This window comes from Mugil cephalus, chromosome 1, assembly GCF_022458985.1.
Source record: "Mugil cephalus isolate CIBA_MC_2020 chromosome 1, CIBA_Mcephalus_1.1, whole genome shotgun sequence".
NCBI lineage: Eukaryota > Metazoa > Chordata > Actinopteri > Mugiliformes > Mugilidae > Mugil > Mugil cephalus.
In genome coordinates, this window is record NC_061770.1 from 30,737,838 (window position 1) to 30,748,674 (window position 10,837).

A 10,837-nucleotide genomic window follows, 5' to 3' on the forward strand; every position below is an offset into this window, starting at 1 on the left:
AGTCTGGATCAAAACTCAAACAGTCAGTTTTATATGTACGATGGTGGAAAAAAGTTTTCAGACACCCCATGCATTTGTGAGATACTGCATTAAGAATCACTCTTAGGTCTTCAAGTGTATTTTCTTTTAGTACAGCCACAGACAAAATACTAAACAAAACCTAAAACCTGAAATTGATTGGTTCCATAAAAACACATAAGAAATGTTGAGTATTGTGTCATTTTGGTTTCAGTGATCCACTAATGACGGCTGTGCTTTTAATTAAAAGACACATTTTTCTGTTGCCGTGTTTCATATCTTTATAAAGAGACAACAACGGCTAAAACGAGGAACCTAACGCATGAAGCACGACTGAAGATACAGATTCTCAGCCAGGAAGGGAACAGCTGCCACCAGATCACTAGGAAGTGCAGATGCAGTCCTTCATCAGTTGGATCCACTCTGCAGAAATACAGAAGAACCAAAAGCTTGGAAGACAAACCAAGATCTGGGCGTCCAACGGTTTCTTCAACAAGAAATGACCTCATCCTGATCCACATTTACAGGACGATGGGAAGTGGGAGAAGATTCTGTGGTCAGATGAGTCCAGTTTCCACCTTTATCTCCCTCCTGCTAATGTGAGGGCACATAGAAGACCAGGCCAAGCATCATCTCCTGCATCTACAGTAGCTACTGTCAAACATGGTGGAGGCAGCATCATGGTTTGATGAATGAGTGCTGCTGGTGTTGGTCATCTAACTGTATGTGATGACACAGTGAACTCTGACAGATATTGAGCCATTCTTCAAAACCACATGCTTCCTTCTGCACGCGCTCTGTTCTGTCAAGGTTCAAACCGGATGTTTCAACAAGATAATGCTCATTATATCCTCACATCCAGGGCTGGTAGAACCTGGCTGCAGGAGCACAGGATCCAGGTCTTACTGTGGCCCCTTAATCCCCAGACATGAGCCCCGTTGAAATTCTGTGGTGGATTATCTAAAGCTCTGTTTCAAAGGCCAAACCATAGAATTTAGAAGAATTAAAAGTAGTAATTAAAGAAGGAGACATGTGAGACATGTGGATTCTGGTGTCCGAAGCATATTTATAATAGTAAAAATAAATAAAAAAATTTAAAAAGTACAAATTGTTACTCAATTCTCCCCACTTTACTTGCTCATATGAGTATTTACTGCAAGAAATGAAAATGTAAGGACCTATTTAGCTCAAAAGTACAAAACTGTCCTTCCTGGATAACGTCTGGGCTAAAGATCTAAGTACAAAATTATTCTAAAAATGTCAAAAATCTTAACAAAGGCATTGATGATACACTGGGGCATAATTGTGTTGGTGTTTGTAATGATACCTACAAATATAGTAACAACACTAAGCTCATTTACATTTTTGGATTCCGAAATGTCCTTCCTGTGTATCACACATAAAGTGGCTATATGACCATATTTGGATTTGGACATTCATGTTACAGGGTTTTGCATCAGGCAACAGATTCTGAAGGACCCACAAAAGAGAAAACAATGTCAGTAAATCTCTTTTAAAATGTTGATATTTTGACCTTTTTGCTCAGTGGTACGTGATGTACCACCATGATTACACAGTAGACCCAGTTAGTGCCTGTTACCCAGGACATGTCCTCTGTTAGAAAGACTGGACATGTTAATCAATTCAGTAGCTGTAGGTTTTTAGACATTGATTTGATGTTGTTATGTTCTTCTTGTATTATTATTAATAGCAGCTGATTTTTACTTTTTTTTTCCCTTTTAAAATCCTTATACGTCTTTAACACACACACACACACATATATATATACATATATATACACACACACATATATATACATATATATGTATATATATAATTTGAATTTGTTTGTGTCTGTCTAATGCAGCCACACCGTTAAAAACACAAAAGAGATTTTCCACAAAAATAAATAAACCATCACATCATCAAATTAATATTTAGTCCTCCTGCCATTAGCAGCAGTAGAGCTCTAATTCTACTCCATGTTCCTCATGAGCCTTTCACACTGATGAGAGATAATCTTGTCCCATTATTTTAATTCTTCAAAATCCTTTGGTTTGGGCTTTGAAGCGGACCTTTTGATAGATTTGTGGAAGGAATCATGTGGGTTTGAAGAATTGCTCAATATTTGTCAGAGTTCAATGTGGCAACAGAAAAATGTCTTTTAATGTTTAACACAGCCTTCATTAGTGGATCACTGGAACCAAAATGACACAACTGTCAGGACTTATTGTTGAGGTGAGGACCCAAAATGCAGAACTAAAGATGAGGAGGCAGGGAATCAGGGGAAAAGGGGTTCTGCGTTAGGAAGGTAATCCAGAACTCAATAAGGCAAGCACACATAGGAGGAACAAGTGGAAAGCAACATATGGAACACATCAGTTAAGTACCACAACAATGCAACAAGGAACAAAGGGAAAGCAGGGCTATACATACACGAGAGGGCTCAGGGTTGACAAGACACAGGTGAGATCGATCAGGGAAAACCGAAGGAGAGAAACCAATGAATAATCAAGGGAAACACGACAGGAAATCCAGAAACTTAACAATATATAACAGCAAACACAAAACATGACACAGACAGACATGACAAAAACACAAGGAGGCACCACAGACAGGAAGTTACAAAGCTTGACAAAATAATACAGAAAACTGAAACATGATACAAGACATAATCATGACAACAATACTTTCTTTCTTTTTATGGAACCAGTCATTTGTTAAGGTTATAATGGCTGTTAGGATTTGTTTAGTATTTTGTCTGGGATTGTACAAAAAACAAGTGCATTGGGTGTCTGAAAACTTTGTCCCACCTCTGTGTGTGTATATATATACATATATATATATACACACACATTTGTGTTTTCATAATCAAACACAAATGTATTATGTATACACATAATGTAGGAAAAGGTGTTTGAGCATTAGTGGTTGGTGTGTGTTTTTATCTACATGTTTCTCCATCTCTTCAGTCTTGTTCTTCAGTTCTTCTTTGGTTTTCTGCAGCTCTTCTTCAATCTTCTCATATTTCTGTGTCAGATATCAGACAGACAGATGGATGATGGTCAGTCAGCAGGTTTACTGATCAAACTTTCTTCAAACTGATCAATCTAAACCTTTAATCTTTTACTTCTTGTCTCTTACATATTTAGTTTCTTCTAAAAGCTTCTTCTTCTCTGTTTCCTCTGTCAGGAGCTTTTCTCCTCTTTCAGCTTCGTCTCTGGGTCTTTTCTTGGTTTCTGTGTAAAATCAAAGCAGCTGAATTCAACTAGAAAAGACGTTTGCTGGTGTTTTACATCATTAATGTGGTGACTCATCTGTAACTTACTGCTTCTATTTTGTCTCCACACAAAGAAGACACATGCTAAAATAACCATGATGCTAACAGCTAAGCTAACAACCAAACCAGTGATGATGGGAACAGCAGAACTGAAGAAATCATCTGAAATGAAAACACACAGAGTTACATGACATTTCTACACAATCACACACAAATTGTGTCAAACTAAAATCATGTCATGGTCCGTTCTCTAAGCGTGTTCTACCTGGAACATGTATGTGAGCCTCTCTGGTCTGGTGGGTGTTGTTCTGTTGGACTCTACAGGTGAAGCTGTTGTTGTGTCTCTTGTCCACAGTCACTCTGCTGCTGACAGTATAGAGGTCATCAGGACCTCTGACTGTCTCTGGAGGTCCAGCACAGAGCAGGTTTCCCTCAGCGTCCAGCCACAACACCTCAGGCTCTGGATACCAGCCTCTGGATTCACACTGTAACACCACTCCTCCTCTGTCTCTGTCCATCCCTGATAAACTGATGATGGGTGAGGAGACAGGAGCTGATGCTGAGCGCAAGAAAAAAGAAACATGTTTTTTAGGTTTGTATATTCCACAGAAACATTTATTTTCTTCACAATTGTCAGTAGTTCTCTGTCATGTGTTTTGTATAACTTTTATTACTTAGCCTTTCTAACAACACCCTCCAATAGATAGATAGAACTTGTTTCACATAATGGTGATGACAGTCTCTTTTATCATCTGTTGGTCAGTGTGTTCAACCCAATTCCATTGGTTGTTATGGGGAATGTGAATTCACTGACCAACAAGACGGATGAACCGGTTTAATGAGTGCAGAACATTAGGATCTACAGGGAATGCAGTCTCCTGCGCTGGTTATTAACACAACGTGGTGTAAACATAGATACAGTATGTGATGGTGAAGACGACGTTCTGTTGCTGCAACATAGAACTGATAAAACATAGAAACATGACAATAGTTTAGTTTAAATGTTTGGGCATCGTCATGTTCCAGCATCAGAACCTCATCCCTCCATGAAACATGGGGGCGCTAATGTCCTGGTTTGGGCCTGTTCTGCTGCATCTGTTCATCATTGATGGACCAATGGGAAACTGGGTCATGGAGGAAAACAACGAGCCCAAGAACACAATTGGTTGTTCAGAAGAACGGTTAAAGAAGAACCTGATGATAGTTTAGGAATGGCCAAGTCAAAGCCCTGACCTCCATCCACTAGAAATGTTGTAGCATCAGATGATGAGAGGAAACCACCAACATCTCAGAACTGAACTGGTTTTGTTCTGAGGAATGGAATCAAATTCCTCCAAGCTGCTGTAGACACTGATCAGCTGTTACCACAAACATTTACTTACAAGGGGCTCAGAGTACAGACTGGAGACAAGGAGTTACTGACTTTTATAATTTCTAGATGATCCACTTCTTTCATAATCAAACACAAAAATCTATCTATCTATCCGTACATCATGTCTTCACTTACCAACATGTAGCTGGACAAAAGTCTCCTTTTCCAGTGATGGAACAAAACATTTGTATTTTCCCTCATCAGAGAGTTTCACTTTGGAGAGTTTCAGTGAAATGTTTCCTTTCGTCAGCTCATCAATGAACAGAGATGTTCTCCCTGTAAACAAATCATGGTTTTGACCAACAAGTTCCTGTTGGGAGCGCCAAACGTGAACAAATCTGGGCTCCAGATCAGGTCTCGCCCACTCCAACGTCCAATCAGTGACGTCTTCAGCAGGCTGCAGGTAACATGGTAAAACCACATCTTCACCAAGAGTTGTTACTATTGGCTGAGATGAACCGATCAGTTCAGACTGACCTGGAAATCAGAGAGAGTCTGTTTTAATATTTGTAAAGAACATGAATATCACCAAAACTATCAGATCAATGTTCCTGACTCTGGTCTCTATCTCTATAATCAGACGTAGAAACAGACACAATGTTACTGACACTGGGAATCAAATCTCTGAATCTGATCTATTTATATAGATGAAATGTTTTCTAGATTAGAGAGTAGGAAACACAATGATACCAGTGATGTCATTCTGAACTCATTCACCAACACCTTGACTAGAACTGGACCAAGAGTTTATAGAAATACCACAAAGCTATGTTCTACAAAGGTTCTAGGTTCTTAAAGGGAAAACATTATTGATTCCCACTACATCAGCCAATCTACACACAATTCATCCTTTGGACATTTTATTTAGCCTCCACATCATCGAATTCTGCCATTGTACACATTATAGAATCCATCCAAATAGTATAAGAGGGAAACTAGCTCCCAAGGCATGTTGGATGTTTGCTTTCTGTACTAAATGGTTGTATTGTGTTGTTATCTCTCTACCCACTATGGCAGAGAAGAGCAGAGGCAATTGTGTTTACTGTTGTGTTCCATTCTGACTGTCACTAGGGCTGCACAGGGACCAAGAAATGGCCCTGGCATTTTTGATCTACACACAACATAGTCTACAACTGTCTGATCTGACTCCTCCCATTTCAACAGCGTAGACTAAACACAGAGAAAGAGAGAGAGGCAGGGATGTTAGAGTCACTAGTGTTTCTTCTCTGTTTACCAACGATTAATCATCTATTTCAGCAAAGCAATGTTTCACTGATATTATCATAACGTAGAACAAGGTTGTGCACAAAACCCTATAGGCTGCTATTATCATGTATGTTTTAAGTCTGACTAAATAAAATTAATAATGTAACCTATAATAATTTCCTAGGTTGATCATTTGCATATAAACCTACAATTTCCCCAGATACTGTTCAGTGGACACATCCAGTAACATTTCATCTCTAATCATGATCGTACTACGGTGGCCGACACGGGCCAAACGGACGGCAACGACCAAATACGTCTCAATTCGAGAAAACAGCTTCAGGTACAGAAACGATGCAAAATCACAAACTCAAACACAACTCTAAACGAAGTACAAAAAGAGGAACGTGCTGCAAACGAAAAAACGTGCAATAACTAAACCTGGTAATAAAAATAAAATGTACTTTGGAAAAGCTGACATTTCACAAAAAAGGTAAGTGCTAAGAGTGCAACAATAATAATAGTCCAATAATAGTAAAAAATTAAATGGTAACTTGTTTATCTAACCAACCTTGTAAAGTTAGCATCACTCACGTAAGTAGCCTAGCCAAGCTAACACAAACTTTTTCCTCCAAAAGTTTATTATCAATGCAACACTTTCAATTGTAAACCCCACAGCTCAAAAGCATAACGGACACTAACATACATACAATAGTGCAAAAACGGTTAAAAACGTGTGTGTTGTTTTATTTTGATGTTTACCCTGCAATAGCTCACTCTGTCCCATATAAAACAATGGCCGCTATGACAGCTTGTGGTTTGTTTGGAACTATTGAAGCTACATGAACCACGTGACAGCCCTAGCGGCGACATCAAAGCGTGTCTCAACCATAGACATTAATACCTATGATTAATACGTCTCTGTTTTACTCCATAGCTCTGCCCCGTGTGTCTCTCCATTGAGCTGTTACGCTAGGAGCGCCCCCTTCAGGTTTGGAGAACTTCCGTTTGTAGTGACCGGTAATGCAGCGTTTTTTGTTTGCAGATCGTTTCTGGGTTTGCAGATCGTTGGGGAAGATGGGGGTCGTTTTTATGCCACGTCCTAGACCCTTAGACGGGGCGTAACATTAGAAATGAACAAAACACTCGATTGTATGATGTAGTTACTGGCAGTGAATTACTTATCACTATCAATCCTGAATTAACATTTCATTTAGGTCTAATTTACCTTCACAGACGTGTGTCAGGAAAACATGGAACACCAACACCATGAGAGATGAGAAGTGAAAGGTCAAGTATAGTTCATCCATCTGGAAAAGAATCACAAAGGTCTGCAAGAACAAAAATATATTAATTTATACTGAAGAACCATATGATTAACAGTGAAACACAGCAAGTCAGAGCTGAACACAAATACAGAGACTATTAATAATTACAAAGATGATTCTTCAGAGCCAGGACTGAAAGAACAGACTGACCATGTTAAGAAGCAGACAAGCCTGTTTAAAATATAACAGGTAATACAGTGAATATAATTAAAGTTCATCTGGGTTTAAGGCCTGTTCAGTGAGCTCTGGTTTACAGAAAGAGCAGACAACAAATCTGACAATGTGTCCCTGGGAATGTCACCCAAGGAATAATATTCACGATGAACCTGAAAGGCATCGATTAAGGAGCAGGGTCCCTGAACACTGAGCAGAACCTGAAACATTTACATATTTTCTTCATCCTTAAACCTAATGCTAACACTAGGGCTAACAAACGGTGAGATGAGGCATCCTACAGCAGGTTTAGCATCCACACATTCAGGTGAACTGTCAACCAGGGTTTATAAAGGGAAGTAGATTCCACCACCAGAGAAGTCAACCACCACTTCACTCTATTGCATCACACACAAACAAACAGAACAACTTAACTACAGTCGACCAAATGTTGAAACCCACTCATTAACTAACAGTCAGCATTTACTGCAGCACCATCACTCACAGCAACGTAGCAGCTAGAATCCACCAATAAATACATTTATATATCAGTTAACTCAGACTTTGACCATAAATCAAATGCAAGCCAAAGATGAATAAAAGTCAAATGTGATAAAACAGAGTTAATAACAATTAAAATCATGTAACAGTCTGATTAAAAAGATGAGTCTTGAGACTCTTTTTAGAAGTATCAACAGTCTCTGAGGCTCTCAGGTTCTCCAGCTGTTCCACAGTCAGTAGCCATGATAACTAACTACCACCTCCCTGTGTCTTTTACTTCTAACTTGTGGTATTGTCAAAAGGCCGGTGCTGGAGGACCTCAGGGTTTGTGAAGGTTGATACGGTAAAAGTATGTTAGGAAAGTAAAATGGCCCAAGACCCTTAAGACATTTAAAATCTACTAAAAGGACCTTAAAATGGATCCTGAAACGCACAGTGGAGCCATTTTTAAAAAATCCATAAACAACCATTCATTCTTACCTTGTTGGTCACAGTTCCTCTACAAATCCTGTGTCAGGTAACAACTGGATAGAGAATAACAAGATGATAAAGTGTTGAGAGTAAAGGTTACAAAGTAATAAAACACACAGGAAGTCACCCATTAACAGACTCTGTGAGTTATGACATGTCCTACTTTCACTTTTGGTCCCTTTAGGTTAGATTGCATTCAAACATACATGGTATGTACAACAAACCAGGAATGTAAATACCAAAAAGATAATAATAAAGTAATAAATTATATATAATATATAAATTGCTATATGCATTACAGACAATCTGTATCAGTGCCTTATTGTGAATTCTGCCTCTATGTGTTCAGCACAAACACAGGGTTGAAATTGTGTTACTCTTAGACCCATGGAGCAACAAGTTAAAGACTAAATACATGAACATCTTAGATAAAAGAAAAGAACTCAATAAATATGAAAACTAAGGCACAGTGAAAGTTGAAGTGAGTCCAAAGCTGCATAAAGTGGCTGATGAGTTCAAGGGATATCGATCTACATAATATATATACATACATATATATTAGACACCAATGAGGGCTTTTGTCAGATAAAACTTGATAAAACCTCTAAACTCTGCACATTTAACACTCCCATCAGAAGATACAGATTCCTGCGTTTACCAGACGTGTTTCAGAGAGCTATTGTGCAGATGATTGAAGGACTAGATGGGGCTGTGAACATCATTGATGACTTTCTTGTCTGGGGAGACTCTGTGACAGAGCACGACCACAGATTGAAGTTATTGCTGGATAGAGCAAAAGAGAACAACCTGAAACTCAACAAAAACAAACGAAATGTAGTACATCAGACACACACTCAGCTCCAGTGGACTGAGACCAGACGAGGAAAAAGTGAGAGCAGTGACACAGCTCCCAGATCCACAGGATGAGCAGGAACTGCTGAGGTTGATGGGGATGATTCAGTACCTCGCAAAGTTCATCCCAGATTTGTCAGACATCAGTGAACCTTTAAGAAAGCTGCTTGAAGGAGACACGGAGTGGCACTGGGAGGAAACGTCTTAAACAGCTGGTCACCAACGCTCCAACCCTAAAGGTTTATGATGTTAACAAACCACTGACGCTGTCAGTAGATTCCAGCTCAGAAGGCATCGGTGCAGTCATATCGCAGGATGGACAACCAGTAGCTTACGGGTGGAGAGCTCTCACTGACTGTCAGCTCAGGGATGCGCAAATAGAAAAAGAGCTACTAGCCATTGTCTATGGGTGTGAGAAATTCCACCAGTATGTGTATGGAAAAAACATTCAGGTTGCGAGTGACCACAAGCTGCTGGAGAGTATTTTCAAAAAAAGTCCTTGCACCAAGCTCCCATGAGGCTTCAGACGATGCTGCTGAGGCTGCAAAGATACTGGCTTAAAGTCACCTGTAGACCGGGCAAGGAACTGCATGTTGATGTTGCAGATGTGTTGAGTCGAGCATTCATCAATGAGCAGAACGAAGAGCTGCTGGAGAAAGAACTAGAGGTACACATGATCACACATCATCTACTCATGTTAGAGGAAGAACTGCACAAGTTCGGGGCAGCAACGACAAACGACCCTGAAATGAAGTCACTGAAAGACATTAAGAGGTTGGACCAATGAAAAAAAGAGCAGCACCAAAAGACATTCAGCCCTATTGGACATTTAGAGATGACATCACACACACATCTGGGCTGAACCAGTGTTTGCCAGGCATGGCGTTCCTCGTGTTGTCATCTCAGATTAATGGTCCTCAGTGTTCCAGTGCTGAGTTCAAAGACTTAGTGGAACAGTGGGAATTCAAACACAACACGTCCAGTCCTGGTCATGCTCAGTCAAATGGCCGAGCAGAAAGGACGGTACAGATGATTAAGAATCTGCTGAAAAGAATCAGAAGTTACTGGTGACCCTTACATTTCACTACTGAAGCATCACAACACACCACTGGAGGGAGCAGGATTATCACCAGCCCAGCTACTAATGGGACGGCGGCTAAAAGGGAAACTGCCGACTTCAGCGTCACTCCTTACTCCTTACAGAGAGGGCTGTCCCAGTACGCAGTCAGCTGAAAGGAAAGCAGGAGGAACAACAACGATATTCTGACAGACAAACCAAGACACTGTCTGACCTGCAGGCGGGAGAAAATGTCAGGGTGCAGAAAGGAGGGGCCTGGTAGCTGGCAGTAGATCTTTGGTAGATCTTTGGTAGGTTGAACACCTGATGGGAGACTAAACAGAAGAAACAGAAAACTGATGAGAAAACCTTTTATGTCACAGAAACACGAGGCTGCAACCTGAACACAGACTCAGGGATGAAACCCTGCGACACAAACGACGGACACAGCAAAACACACAGGTTCAGCTGAGCACACTGTGGCTGCAGAAAACAAAGAGACACTGAATGAACAACCTGAAACACTCTCATGTCCAATCAGATCTGGTGGACAAGTGAGACGACCTGTTAGATACAGAGAGGAGATGAAGTAAACGCAC